Raw genomic sequence first — 15,183 nt, 5'->3', positions numbered from 1 at the left:
TTAGGAATTTAGGAGCCTAAGTTTAGGCTATTCTTGAAAATCTTTGGGCTTGTAATAATATACTTTGAGCATGAAATTTTCAAAAGCACCTAAGTTTCTTAGGCGCCTAAATCCTAGTGGAATTGCATTTTCCCCAGCTCAGTTTTGAAGGAGAGGACATGTTCCCTCATGTATGCCTAATAGTCACATTTACTGGGTATTTTGCTTCTTGGATCGCTTCCATGCCCTTCAGCATGGAGGATGACTTCTTAGCCTCTGTAACAAGGCCTCCTGAGTTAGAATGAGAGTCACATGCTTACTGACATTTGTGTACAAAGGATGATTTCAATACATGTCTTGGAATTAGAGTAATTTCCAGTGTGATCCCTCAAAATAGATCATGAAAATTGAAGTATTGGGGGCCAAATTAATCATTGGTGTAATTCCATTTACATAAATTGTTACACCAAGGATGAATTATTTATTATTACTATCACCACAAATATTTCAGTGCGTGTTAGATGGCTGTCACGGTGGTATCTGGGTGCCTTTTACCTCACACATTTGGAATTTCCTGTGAGTACTCTTTCTTGAGGAGTTACTGCAGTTTCTATGGCCAGGGAAGTAGGAGCCTATTTACTTTTGTTGATGGAAACGTAGGACCTGGTTGTCATTTACACTTAGGCCCCTTTACACCATCCTGGCAATATGAAACTTACCAAAAAGGCGTAGAACAAGTATGAATAAATTGAGGCTGGACATAAAAGATGTTGACATCTGACTGTGCTTCTGTTCCCTTGACTATACTTAGAAATTGGGGTTGGGATTTTCAGAGCTGTGCAGGGGATTTAGCCACATATCTTCCATTAGAATGAATAGAAGGAACACAATCTGTTAACTAATGGAAGACATGTGGCCAATTCCCTTGCACTGCTTTGAACATCTCAGCCTATTAGCATTGCTGATGGAAACAAGATGGCTGGAAGAAATAAGCAGGGAGTATGAATAGGAGACCATAGTGAAGCCCATAGTGTATTAAGAGTGTGTGTGTGTGCGCGCGCGCGTGTGCGCGAGAGATTTTGCTCTGACTGGTAAGAGGCTTAATAGCTTCTCCTCTATTAAGTTTTCCTTTGGAAAGGAGGATCTTTCAAATATTAAAACACATTTCATTACATTTCATGTGTTTTTTCATACTCTTCATGCATTTTGTCTTTGATAGATTTGTCTTTTCACCAAGGCTCCACATGTGACAGATTATATCTACGTATCATCCTGCCATTTAATCTGAATCAAAGGGAATAGCTTATCTAATGTGACAGGTACAGTCATCTGTTGTCAAAGCTGTGACTGTGCTGACCAGGATTATTTGGATGAATGGTCATCTTGATGTTGCAATATGGAAGGTGTGGGCTTTGTGAATAAACTGGAATAGCACAGAGAGATGGACTGCCACTAAAGTAGAAATGATGGGATAGACTGGATGCTAATGTAATATATAAAGACATCAGAAACTGACTAGGAGTATTAGGATAAAGAGTTTGGGGATGTTGGTGAGCGTAATGGAGGATGTATGAAATATATACTTGAACAATCTAGGAGAGATTATTTGGAATAAAGTAGAAAGCAAGTACTTTTTTTTATGCAAGTAGGTCATACATCTTTCCTTAGCACTGCAGTGATTTCAGTTACCCTAAAATGTGTTGGGCTACTGATAATGGAATCTTTCACTGATAAGACTCAACGTGTATATTCCTGGAGGCAACATCCAACTGATGGAACACTCAAGAGGAATATAAATTTTCCTAAACATATTCCTAAGCAAATGAGCTGAGCATGAAAATAATTTAAAACTGATTTGATATCTTGGCCGTGGTGGGCTCATCACTGTTAGGTGTGAAACACCTATGAGGCTGCAGTGGCTACAATGAAATTTATGAAAATTAGCAGATAGGGCTGGGATTTTCAAAGGAGCATGCAGCGCATGCCTGGGGCGGCAAGCCGCAGGGGGCGGCCTGCCGGTTGCTGTGAGGGCGGCAGTCAGGCTGCCTTCGGCGGCGTTTCTGCAGGAGGTCCTCCAGTCCCGCGGTTTCGGCGGTAATTCGGCAGCGGATACACCGAAGGCGCAGGACTGGCAGACCTCCTGCAGGCATGCCGCCAAATCCGCGTTACCAGCGGACCTCCCACAGGCACACCGCCAAAAGCTGCATGACTGCCATGCTTGGGGTGGCAAAATACATAGAGCCGCCCCTGAAGGGACTGAACATACCAGGGAGTAGCTTTATGGATCGGCTACACAGTAGTGGAAGAGGCAGTGGGTCACGTGACTGTGGCAGTGTTGTCAACTATCCCAATTTTACCATATTTCATTACATTAAATGCTTTTCTTAAAGCCCCAGCTCCTGAAATTATGTGAACACAATCATAGAGTTAAGGCCAGAAGGGACCACCAGATCTTCCAGTCTGACCTTCTGTATATCACAAGTCAAATATGTGAAAACCTCAGCTTTAATTAAAAAAAAAAAAGGTAAGTTTCTAGCTCTCAAGGTTGCAGAGGAAAACCTTGAAAATGTGACCCAAATGCATCCTGAAGGCTCAAAAGCCAGAAGGCAAATAAGAACCCTACATGTATTATGTTTTGTTTTGCTTAAAAATCACAAGATTAAAAAGAACAACCTCAAAATTGTGGGGTGTGTGACCCATGAGTTTTGAATGCTTGGTTTGCAATACAGCTGTGAGAGCTCTGTCCAAATGGTATTTTCTGTTTCTTTCCCAAAGGCAGCAGCAGGATGAAAGGCTGCCGAGATCGTCATGGTGGCTCCTGCAGTCACAAGGATGGCTACAGGGCACTTACAGACATGGTGCTGCCAGAGATCTTTGTAAGTTAACATTAAATTCATGCTCAAATGTTCCAACGTTATGTGAATATTACCCAGGAGGATGACACTATGGAAAGTGATCTCCTCTGGCTCTGCCTAGCCACTTCCCTCAAACTGTGTTGCCCAAATGTTATGTGGAGCAGCTGCCATTGTTGTGTAAAGAGGTGGAGTGTGGCTACAGAGGCCAAATATTGTTCTCCATTTTGGAAGGCAGGGTTCTGGACTGCAGGAACCTGCAGGCTGCAGACAACACCAGGTTGTTGTGGTGGTTGTGATTGGTATGTAGTGTTTAAATAAATATAATGTACTTAAATTCAAGATCTTCATGCCTTCATAAGGAGAAAACCACAAACAGTCAGTGCTTACATGTAGATGCCTCTGTGGTACTGGAGGACGAGAGAAGTAGCATCCCTTTTTCTGACAATTTCCCCCCACCCCACCCCACCCCACCCCACCCCACCCCAGTTTATTGATATTTCTGCTATATTCAGGCCCTATATGCTATTTTTTTTATTATATGCTCTGACCCTGAGGGTACAATTGACATTAATGAGATGTAAATGACAGATGTGGTGACAGATCACAATGTGATCAACCAAAGAAATAAGAAACAGTATCAAGAATAAACAGACAGCTGCAAAGGACATAAATGATCTGGTAAATAGTGTCGTTGCACAGGTTTTATTTTAATTACTGCATTGCAAAAAAGATAATCGGAGCACCAAATATTAGCATAAGGCGGCTGAGAATATTATAGCAATTAGTAAACATTTTTTCAGGATATACACAATAGGGAAATGAGGAAGAAAAAAGGATTCATTTATTTATTTGAGAATGACAGTGGCGAACCAAGTGAAAGAAGATAAGGGAATGGCATAGATGTTAAATAGGTATTATGCATGCATTTTTTTAACAAAAGAAGGACAATTGGTATTTTCATGGATCACATGAATAATGGAAGAAAAGATTTATTCAAAGGTCAGGAGAACTTACATTAAGAAGGTGCAGGGTTGTATGACATAGATCCAAAGAACTTGCTAAAGGAAATGGTTATGAAGACTGATGGGACTTGAAATTCTTCCATGATGTTTCCATCTGGATGTGTATGGTTTGTTTCACCCTTGGCCTCATGCAGCCATTGACAGCAGTGAAATTGTGTGCAAAGTTGGTGTGAAATACTACCATTCTGATTTGGTAGCTTTTTATGGTCACTGGTGTAGATGATTGCACAAGGTGGAGGGCAGCAGTGAATCAAGCCTGTAATGTTTATAAAGAGGAGCTAATAAGTAAATCTTCATAAAAGATTTGACAAAGATCTGAATGCAGAAGTAGTGATTGAACTGGGGGGAAATTTATTCCAAATGCACTGACACTTGTTTGGAGAGTAAGGTAATAAAGGATACCAGGAATGAGACATTAACTGTTGCGTTTGCTTGGGCATTGCACTTGAAAAGGTGAAAAAGGATGGTGTAGGACAGAGCCTGAGCCAGGAGAGGAAGGATGCCCTGACCACTGGAACTTGGGAAACTGCTCCCCACAGACTACCTATGTGACATTGCGCAAGTCACATAGCTTTTGTGTTCTCCATCTGTAAAATACTTCCCTGCATCACAAGGGTCTTGTGAGGATAAATGCATTATCCTGGAGAAATGGTCTGAAGTAAATAGAATGAAATTCAATAAGGACAAATGCAAAGTAATCCATTTAGTAAGGAACAATCTGTTGCACACACACAAAATGGGAAATGACTCTCCTAGGAAGAAGTACTGCAAAAAAGGTCTGGGTCAGAGTGGATCACAAGCTAAATATGAGTGAACAGTTGCAAAAAAAGCAAACATAATTTTGAGATGTATTAGCAGGAGTGTTGTGAGCAAGACAAAAGTGCCACATTTCTGGAAAGAAGTGGATAAATTGGTGAAAGAGAAAAGCAACAAAAATGATTAAAAGTCTAGAAAATATGATCTATGAGGGAAGATTGAAAAAATTGGGTTTGCTTAGTCTGGAGAAGTGAAGACTGGGAGGGGACATAACAGTTTTCAATTACATAAAAGGTTGTTACAAAGAGGAGGGAGAATAATTATTCTTCTTAACCTCTGAGGATAGGCCAAGAAGCAATGGGCTTAAATTGCAGCAAGGGAGGTTTATGTTGGATACTAGGAAAAACTTTCTAACTGTCAAAGTAGTTAAGCACTGGAATAAATTGCCTAGGGAGGTTGTGGAATCTCCGTCATTGGAGATTTTTAAGAGCAGGTTAGACAAACACCTGTCAGGGATGGTCTAGATAATACTTACGGTTGCTTTGAGTGCGGGGGACAGGACTAGATGACCTCTCGAAGTCTCTTCCAGTCCTACAATTCTATGATTAAAGATTGCAATTCACTCAGCTATTACTGATGGGCACCGTATAAGTACCTAAGACAAATAGTAGTGTGTAGATATTAAGGTTTGAACTTGCTTCCCATGCCCTTTACATAAGAGCATAAGAAGGGCCATACTGGGTCGGACCAATGGTCCATCTATCCCAGACCATCATTGTCCATCTATCCCAGACCATCATTGTCTTCTGTCAGCCAGATGCTTCAAAAGAACAGAACAGGGCATTCATCAAGTGATCCATCCCCTGTCATCCAGTCCCAGCTTCTGGCAATCAGAGGCTTTAGTCTTCCAATTGAAGAGTTGATCTGGCAGACAAGGTTATAACAAGATCCACCGGTTGGAGGTTGAAGCTAGACAAATTCAAACTGGAAATAAGGTACATTTCTGTCATTGATGGTAATAAACCATTTAAATAATTTACCAGAAGTTGTGGTGGATTCTCCATCATTGGCACCTTTTAAATAAAGTTTGGGGATATATCAGATATGCTCTAGTTCAAACCAGAATTATTCTGGGGACATCCTATAGCCTGTGTCATACAGGAGGCCAGTCTAGATGATCACAGTGGTTCCTTCTGGTCTTGGAATCTATGAATCTATCTTAATTCCCCGAAGTGTTGCATCTAACTCTCTCCTGCACACCTCCAAAGATGATCTCCTAATGACTTTCTTGAAGAAAATGGGCTAAAGTTCTTACTAAAGGTTAAGGCTTAAACTGCACTCAGGGTTAGGAATTCCTGCTTGAAGTCTAACTTGAATTTTCTCTTTCAGGGTGTTAGACCCTAGTTTAGTGTTTGTTTGTTTTTACCTCTGTCTTCTTTTTTGGAGTTATGTTTGGCCTTCTCATTTCCAACAATAGTCAAAAAATTTCTCATGGGAGGTCTACACTAGTAATCTCTAGAATGGTCAATTCCCTTCTCTGCAATTATACCTGATTAGTACACTTGTTTTATTTCTTCACTAGACAGGTCAGCATGGACAGGAATGACCCTTCCCAACTACTATTACTTGTTCAAATGCTAAAACAGCTCAAAGCTGATGCTCAAGTTAAACAGTAGCACATAATGACCCAGATCCAAGGAGCACACAGTGCAAGTTGGGGTGGGTACAAAAGTGGTATAAAGCTTTGTGTTTTTCCTTCATCCTGAGCTGGCTGTGTGCTGGGCTGCCCTTCCCGCTCCAGTGTACTTTAGAGAAATCTTCACACTGCTTTAACGTAACTGCTAATGGTTCCAATATAGGATGAAATCCTGAAGCTACTGAGATCAATGGCAAAACTCCCACTTACTTCAGTGGAGCTGGGATTTCACCCACATTTTTTAGTTGGGAAATTATTGATTATGTAAAGCCAGAGGATAGAACAAAATAAGGAGAAAAGGAATTTCTGTGTATTTCCACTCTCTACCTCCATTCCCACTCATTGAAATAAATCACTGAATAATTGTTCAAGTTTTCCTCCTATTTAAATTTTGGAGGAAAGGGAGACTGTCCCTTTAGGGGATAGTAAATGGGAAAATTAAGAGGACTTGTGTAATCTTGTGAATGGAAAATTTTGATTGGCTGAATGTCAGGTAAACATTTGAACTAGGTTACTGAGATTACTACTAAGTGAATTATGGAGGTTACTGCTGAAATTGTTAAGTGAAAGACCATGTGAAAGAAATTGCAGCATTGCTGATACAGCGACTTACAATTTTTTTTGGTATGACTTAATGCTATCAAACCAGAGCACTTTCAAGCTTTTAATAACTCGCACCAGCAAAATATTATGAGTGGTTTTGGACCAGACATACAACCCATGGAAATATCTCCATTCTCTGCACATTATCTCTGTTTGTTAGTGAAAGCTGTCATCAAGGCTACGTTGATATCACTTTTGTGATAACTCCCTGTTTTCACATACTTGTCACAGTTTAAAAAAAAATTCTCTTCAGCTGAAAATTTCCTAGCTTGTGTAACAGCCCCAAAATAAATTGTTTTGGAAACTCTGAGCAAAATCTGCTCACACATTTTGAGGGATATGTGAAGTTGAAAAACAACACTTTTGTATTGTAAAAAGATTTACAAAACTCAAAACTGGAAAAATAACTGCAGGTATGTCTACATTATGGGATTATTCTGATTTTACAGAAACCGTTTTTTAAAAACAGATTGTATAAAGTCGAGTGCACGCAGCCACACTAAGCACATTAATTCAGCGGTGTGCGTCCATGTACCGAGGCTAGTGTCAATTTCCGGAGCGTTGCACTGTGGGTAGCTATCCCATAGCTATCCCATAGTTCCCGCAGTCTCCCCCGCCCATTGGAATTCTGGGTTGAGATCCCAGTGCCTGATGGGGCAAAAAACATTGTCACAGGTGGTTCTGGGTACAGCCTCACCCCTCCCTCCGTGCAAGTAGCAGACAACCGTTTCGCGCCTTTTTCCCTGGGTGAACTGTGCAGATGCCATAGCATGGCAAGCATGGACCCTGCTCAGCTCAAGACAGCAATCATGGACGTTGTAAACACCTTGCGCATTCTTGTGCAGTCAATGCTGAACCAGGACCTGCAAAACCAGTCGAGGAGGAGGCGGCTACGGCAGCGCGGCGACGAGAGTGATGAGGACATGGACACAGAATTCTCTCAAACCGCGGGCCCCTGCGCTTTGGAGATCATGCTGGTAATGGGGCAGGTTCTAGCCATTGAACGCCGATTTTGGGGCCAGGAAATAAGCACAGACTGGTGGGACCGCATAGTGTTGCAGGTGTGGGACGATTCCCAGTGGCTGCGAAACTTTCGCATGCGTAAGGGCACTTTCATGGAACTTTGTGACTTGCTTTCCCCAGCCCTGAAATGCCAGAATACCAAGATGAGAGCAGCCTTCACAGTTGAGAAGCGAGTGGCGATAGCCCTCTGGAAGCTTGCAATGCCAGACAGCTACCGGTCAGTCGGGAATCAATTTGGAGTGGGCAAATCTACTGTGGGGGCTGCTGTGATGCAAGTAGCCAAAGCAATCATTAAGCTGCTGCTACGAAAGGTTGTGACTCTGGGAAATGTGCAAGTCATAGTGGATAGCTTTGCTGCAATGGGATTTCCTAACTGTGGTGGGGCAATAGATGGAACCCATATCCCTATCTTGGCACCGGAGCACCAGGGCACCCAGTACATAAACCGAAAGGGGTACTTTTCCATGGTGCTGCAAGCACTGGTGGATCACAAGGGACGTTTCACCAACATCCAGGTGGGATGGCTGGGAAGGGTTCATGACGCTCGCGTCTTCAGGAACACTACTCTGTTTAAATGGCTGCAGCAAGGGAATTACTTCCCAGACCAGAAATTAACAGTTGGGGATGTTGAAATGCCTGTTGTTATCCTGGGGGACCCAGCCTACCCCTTGATGCCATGGCTCATGAAACCATACACAGGCAGCCTGGACAGTGGTCAGGAGCTGTTCAACTACAGGCTGAGCAAGTGCAGAATGGTGGTAGAATGTGCATTTGGCTGTTTAAAGGCGCGCTGGCGCACATTACTGACTCGCTCAGACCTCAGCCAAACCAATGTCCCCATTGTTATTGCTGCTTGCTGTGTGTGCCACAGTCGCCGCGGTCCCCCCCGCCGGGACCCCGCAGGCATGACTGCGGCAGGTCCGCCGGCGCAGCCTGCCGCCCCCTAGATTTGGCCGCCCTAGGCACCAGCTTGTTTTGCTGGTGCCTAAAGCCGCCCCTGGCCACAGTCTCTGTGAGAGTAAGGGGGAGACCTTTATGGTGGGGTGGGAGGCTGAGGCAAATCACCTGGCTGCTGATTACGCACAGCCAGACACCAGGGCGATTAGAAGAGCACACCAGGAAGCAGTGTGCATCAGAGAAGCTTTGAAAACCAGTTTCATCACGGGCCAGGGTATGGTGTGACTGTTGTGTTTGCTTCTCCTTGATGAAACCCCTCCTCTCCCTTGATTGACTCATTCCCTGTAAGCCACCCACCCTCCCCCTTCGATTACCGCTTGCTTCCTAAGGAAATAAAATCACTCTCATTTAAAAATCATGTATTCTTTATTAATTAATTATAAAAAGAGGGCAAGAACTGACAAGGTAGCCCGGGTGGGGTTTGGGAGGAGAATAGGAGGGAAGGGAAAGGCCACTAAAAAATTTTCAAAATAATGACAGCCTTTTGGTTGGGCTGTCCACTGGGGTGGAATGGGTGGGTGCACGGAGCCTCCCCCCACGCGTTATTAGTCATCTGGTAAGTGAGGAGGCTAAGGAACATGGTGAGGGGGGAGGGCGGTTATACAGGGGCTGCAGCGGCACTCTGTGATCCTGCTGCCATTCCTGAAGCTCCACCAGACGCCGGAGCATGTCCGTTTGATCACGCAGCAGCCCCAGAGTTGCATCCTGACACCTCAGATCTTCCTGCCGCCACCTCTCATCTCGAGCGTCCCTCCTCTCCTCACGTTGGTCCCTCCTATCCTCACGTTGGTCCCTCCTGTCCTCACGGTCACTGGCATCTTTCCTGTACTTGAATACCACGTCCTTCCACTCATTCAGATGAGCTCTTTCATTGCGGGTCACTTCCATGATTTCTGAGAACATTTCATCTTGCGTCTTTTTTTTTCCCGCCTCCTTATCTGAGATAGCCTTCGGGATGGAGGAGGGAGACTTAAAAAATTTGCAGCTGCCGGAGGGAGGGGAAAAAGGGGGAGAAGTATTTAAAAAGATACATTTTACAGAACAATGGTTATACTCTTTCACGATGAACAACACTATTCACCTTACATAGCACATGTGATCTCACTACAAGGTCGCATTTTGCATCTTAATATTGAGTGCCTGTGGCTTTGGTGTTAGAGATCACAGACGCAGGTCCGGGCATCAGAATTCGGCTTGCATGCGGCCATGGTAAGCCATTGTCTTTCAGCTTCTGCAGCCTTCATATATCCAGTGCCCTCCTTTCCCAAATAGCAAGTAAAGCCCATTGAGTGCTGCTTCTTTCCTGTTAACGTGCAGCACCAGAACCACCCCCATCCAATTCTCTGGGATGATCGCTTTACCCCTCCCCCCACCGCGTGGCTGGTATCATGGAAGATCGCTGCTAGCCACCTTCCCCCCCACCGCGTGGCTGGTAGCAGGGAAGATCCCAGCTAGCCAAACGCGAAAAAGCTCAGCACCAATCACCCCCTCCCCCTCCCCCTGCTTGGCTAAATGTAGGGAAGGATTTCTTTTAAGCCACAGGCAAACAGCCCAATCATCTCTGTCCCCTTAATTAAATTCCTGAATTTCAACCAGGTTACCATGAACGATATCACTCTCCTGAGGATAACACAGCAAGATAAAGAACGGATGCTGCTTGAATGCCAGCAAAACACCGGGACCATACGCAGCTAGGCTTTGTCAGGCAATGATACCAGATTACTTGCTACATGCATGGCGTGGTCAAGTGTCCTACCATGGAGGACGGAATAAGGCTGCCCTGCCCAGAAACCTTCGGCAAAGGCTTTTGGAGTACCTCCAGGAGAGGTTCATGGAGATGTCCCTGGAGGATTTCCACTCCATCCGCAGACATGTTAACAGACTTTTCCAGTAACTTTACTGGCCGCGAATGCATTCCAAGTCCTCAGGGCAAATTAATCATTAAAAAATGCTTGCTTTTAAACCATGTTTTATATTTACAAAGGTACACTCACCAGAGGTCCCTTCCATGGCTTCATTGTCTGGGATAGAATCCTCAGGCATGGCTGAGATTACCACCCCCACCTCGGAATCCACGGACAGGGGTGGGGTAGTGGTGGCGGACCCCCCTAGAATTGCATGCAGCTCAGCGTAGAAGCAGCATGTTTTCGGTCCTGCCCCGGACCTTCCGTTTGCTTCTTTGGTTTTCTGGTAGGGTTGTCTGAGCTCCTTAACTTTCACACGGCACTGTACTGAGTCCCTGGTGTGGCCTCTCTGCATCATGGCCTTGGAAATTTTTTCAAATGTTTTTTCATTTAGTCTTTTGGAACGGAGTTCTGTTAGCACGGAATCCTCTCCTCATACAGCGATCAGATCCAGTACCTCCCGTGCAGTCCATGCTGGAGCTCTTTTTCGATTCTCAGGTGACTGCATTGTTACCTGTGCTGATGAGCTCTGCGTGGTCACCTATGCTGGTGAGCTCTCCACGCTGGCCAAACAGGAAATGAAATTCAAAAGTTTGCCGGGCTTTTCCTGTCTACCTGGCCAGTGCATCTGAGTTCAGACGGCTTTCCAGAGCGGTCACAATGGTGCACTGTGGGATACCACCCGGAGGCCAATACCGTCGAATTGCGGCCACACTAACCCTAATCCGACATGGCAATACCAATTTCAGCGCTACTCCCCTCGTCGGGGAGGAGTACAGAAATCGGTTTTAAGAGCCCTTTATATTGATATAAAGGGCTTCGTTGTGTGGACGGGTGCAGGGTTAAATTGGTTTAACACTGCTAAATTCAGTATAAACGCGTAGTGTAGACCAGGCCTGCATTTCATAGAATTAACTGTTGTAGCTAAGTAGGGCCGGTGGGGAAACATTGTGGGGAAAGCTCCGGGCTGGTGGAGTTAGCATACCATTTACGTTATCCTGTAGTCCCATAAGTGGTATTTATGGTCCCATAAACACATGCTATTGATGTTAGTTGTATAGTTGCCTTTCTTTCATTTCACTGAGAAGTTCTATATAGACTAGAACCAACACCTGTTGAAGTCTGTGGAATAACTACCATTGGCTTTAACAGGAGTTGGATGAGGCTTTAGTTGCATAAATTATTCCTGGGCTACTTTTGTTCTACAGTGAAATCAGTAGAGAATAGTGTTTTAATTTCCTTTTAATTTTTTTCTTGAAAAAATCAAACAAGGAAAATGAATCTAAATAATAAAATAACTTGCTATTAAAGTTGCAATTTTAAACACTTGAGTGTCAGAAAATGTAAAACTTCTCATATTCTTAGTCTATTGCTTGTTCATCAGTAGTTTGCTATTAGTATTCAGCACTCAGAACTCAAGTTGTATTAATTGGACTTGTAGGTCACATGGTATGTTTCTCTGATTGGAAGAGAGCAACTTTTACAGTCAAGTTTTTAATTGTGGATACTTGAAATTATAGTTTCTCAATATGGTTTCCTCAGCTGTTCTGCAACATTCCTTTAAAACTCAATGTTCCAGTGAACATTCTTCATCTGATAAAATATTCATGGAAAGTAATCACAGAAGGCTGCAAACACAGTCAAAGCAGACTTGTTTAAAAATTCAGTGGCATATTTGTAGGGATTTGTTTTGGATTATTTGCCTGGCTCTAGTTTATCATTCAGTCAAAAATGCAGGATGGTAACTTCAGGGCCTTGTTCTCTCTTCCTTGGGATGAGTCACTCCATGAGCCCATCCCAAATGTTATGATTTCAGTGGCATTACTCAGATGATTAGGTACTGTATTACTCAGCATGAATAAGGGTGGAAGAATCAGAATTTAGAATAAGAACATTATCTGAGTGGTTGTAGCTGTGTTGGTTCCAAGATATGAGAGAAATAAGGTGGGAGAGAGAATATCTTTTATTGGACCAACTTCTGTTGGTGAAAGAGACAAGCTTTCATTAACTGAACATTAACTGAAACAATTTTGCTTTTCTTAGCACAAGCCAGCTGCATATGGTAAAGGAGAGTTGGTTTATGAGTTTGTCTGGGTTGGTAGTTCAGGGCTACGGTTCAATGTAGTGCCCATACCCACTTAATGCACCTGCCACTGTAAAATTGCTTGATTTAGTTGTAATTGATGGATTTAGCAAATTTCACTTCATTTATGGGTTTGTGTGTCTGGAATCCTCTTTTGGAGTGTTCTGAACTATGCAGGCACAATTGCATGACTGTTTATACAAAGAGTTTGTATTATTTAGGAGCCTCTTTTGGAACTGGAAGAGGAAGTAGTCTGTGGATGCTGCAGTATTGGTGGAATACCTGACCACTGCAACACACCCTGGTTTGCAAACTACCCCTTGATCTTGCAGTTTGAGAAATTCAGGTTGAAAGAGTTTTCTTGTGTGCATTTGGAATGAAACTGACAACTCACCTTTATTTCCCTGAGGATTACAGATTAAATAAATCACTTAAGAATCTTTATGGTAGATTTTGTGAGGTGATTTTCTTTTTGATATTACTGGCTTGGAGAAATTATGGTATTTCTAATAGCTGAATACAGTAATATACAGGTGACACAGAGTTTCCTGTATAAAAAATTAGAATAATATGTTTTCATGTTTGATTATTTTAATTTAGTTTTCTAATTAGAAGTGTCATTTTATTTCTACTTGAAGAAATTAAGTATTTGTGAGGAGTTTCAATCATGGTTGTTTTAGTATATAGGTAAGGGTTAAAATACGTTTTTCATTTGAAAAGAGAGGATTTCTCTATTTTTTTCCTTTTTTGCTCCAGAGGAGCTTAATTGTTTCATGGGCTTAAACCATGATGATGGCTGGATTGAGGGAATCTGCAAGGGAACTCAGGCACTGCTCTAGAAGTTACCTACATGACATAACTTGTCTAATGTTGTTGTTTTTTTTTTAAATTCAGACAAAAAAAGTCTTTTTTGGCAAAATGGCAATTTTTATGAGAAAATGTTCATTTCTATGCAAATTTTCAATGATTATTTTTTATTTTGTTGAAAAAATTAAAATTGATCTTTTTCATGGGAAATATATACACACACACCAGCTCTATTATGTGATCTGAACTTTTCAGGGAACTTTTAGATCATCCCAGTTCAATTCTCCCTATTTAATTTCCCCTTTTTATGGAAGATGCCCAAGGACTTTTCTTTCTCATTGACTTTTTCAGCTGGTAGCTTGTCACACCCAAATTCTTCTCCGGTATCTTCAGGTGTGTCCTGATGGCTGTGATCTTCCCCCAGAACAGCTGGATAGTAGCTTGGTAAACATTTCTTCCCTCTCCATCTTTTTGTAGCATCCCTCAAGTCCATTTCTCTTTTCCATCTCCTAAAAGAGTGGGATCACCCTAAGGCAAAAACTGAAGATAATTTGGGCTGGGGAATCCTTTCTTCTTAATCCAGTGTGAGGTTGGCCAGTATACTGTGCGATATCTTTATACTAGCGCTTATTTTATTTTAGATTCTAAATCTGAGTTCTAAAACCAGCCAAAGTTTCAGAGGGTTTCCTCTATATCCCCAGTCCTAGCCCTGATGAACAGTCTCATTTATTTGAGGTTGATCTTTACACATATTCCAGTCTTGAATTTTTCTAAATTATTCCTTGCAGCTTCCCATCCTCCTTTTTACTGACGTAGGGAGTTACTATCTCAGCTATATAAACCTTGCCAAAGAGTAGTAAGCATAGAATCTCTGTTTCCCACTTTGGCTGTAACAAGTGATTTGGGGGCCACACCTAGAACAGCTTCATCTAATTAAGATAATTCAGTGAAAAAATTGTTGATGTAACCTTAAGCATCTGAAAATCTTGGCATCATACTTGATCTGAATAAAGTGTGAAATAGCTATTGCACATCTCACATCTCAGTCACATAAAGCAGCAAGTGTCTTTAAAGTGATACCACTAATGATGAACATAAGTCAATCTGAGTGCTATAGAATTATGAATGTCTTTAAAAAAAAGTATGAACGTAGTGTTCATGACGGTGCTAGATTAACAGCTCTAGAGACTGAATCTTCCTACCCACAAAACAGGCAGCAACGGCTTCTCCTCAATGCGTTAGTCTCAGTGGGGTTTTGTGCATGCAGATTCTGTCACCTGTAGGCACCATTAGACTCTTTCTATTGATGAGCAGGTGTCAAGAAGGCCCATGAATACAGGTGTGTGCATAAGCAGAAGTGGAGGCTGGAAATAAAGCTGTTGTGTTTCTTTCAGACACTCAATATTTTCATTGATACTATTTACATATTGTACCTATATAAAATAAAATCACTTATCCTGTATCCCTGTCCCCAGTCACACTTGTCACCTTAGAACCT

The sequence above is a fragment of the Mauremys reevesii genome, linkage group 16, assembly GCF_016161935.1.
Source record: "Mauremys reevesii isolate NIE-2019 linkage group 16, ASM1616193v1, whole genome shotgun sequence".
NCBI classification, from domain to species: domain Eukaryota; kingdom Metazoa; phylum Chordata; order Testudines; family Geoemydidae; genus Mauremys; species Mauremys reevesii.
The sequence above is the reverse complement of the archived record's forward strand: the minus strand, read 5'-3'. Positions refer to the sequence as shown.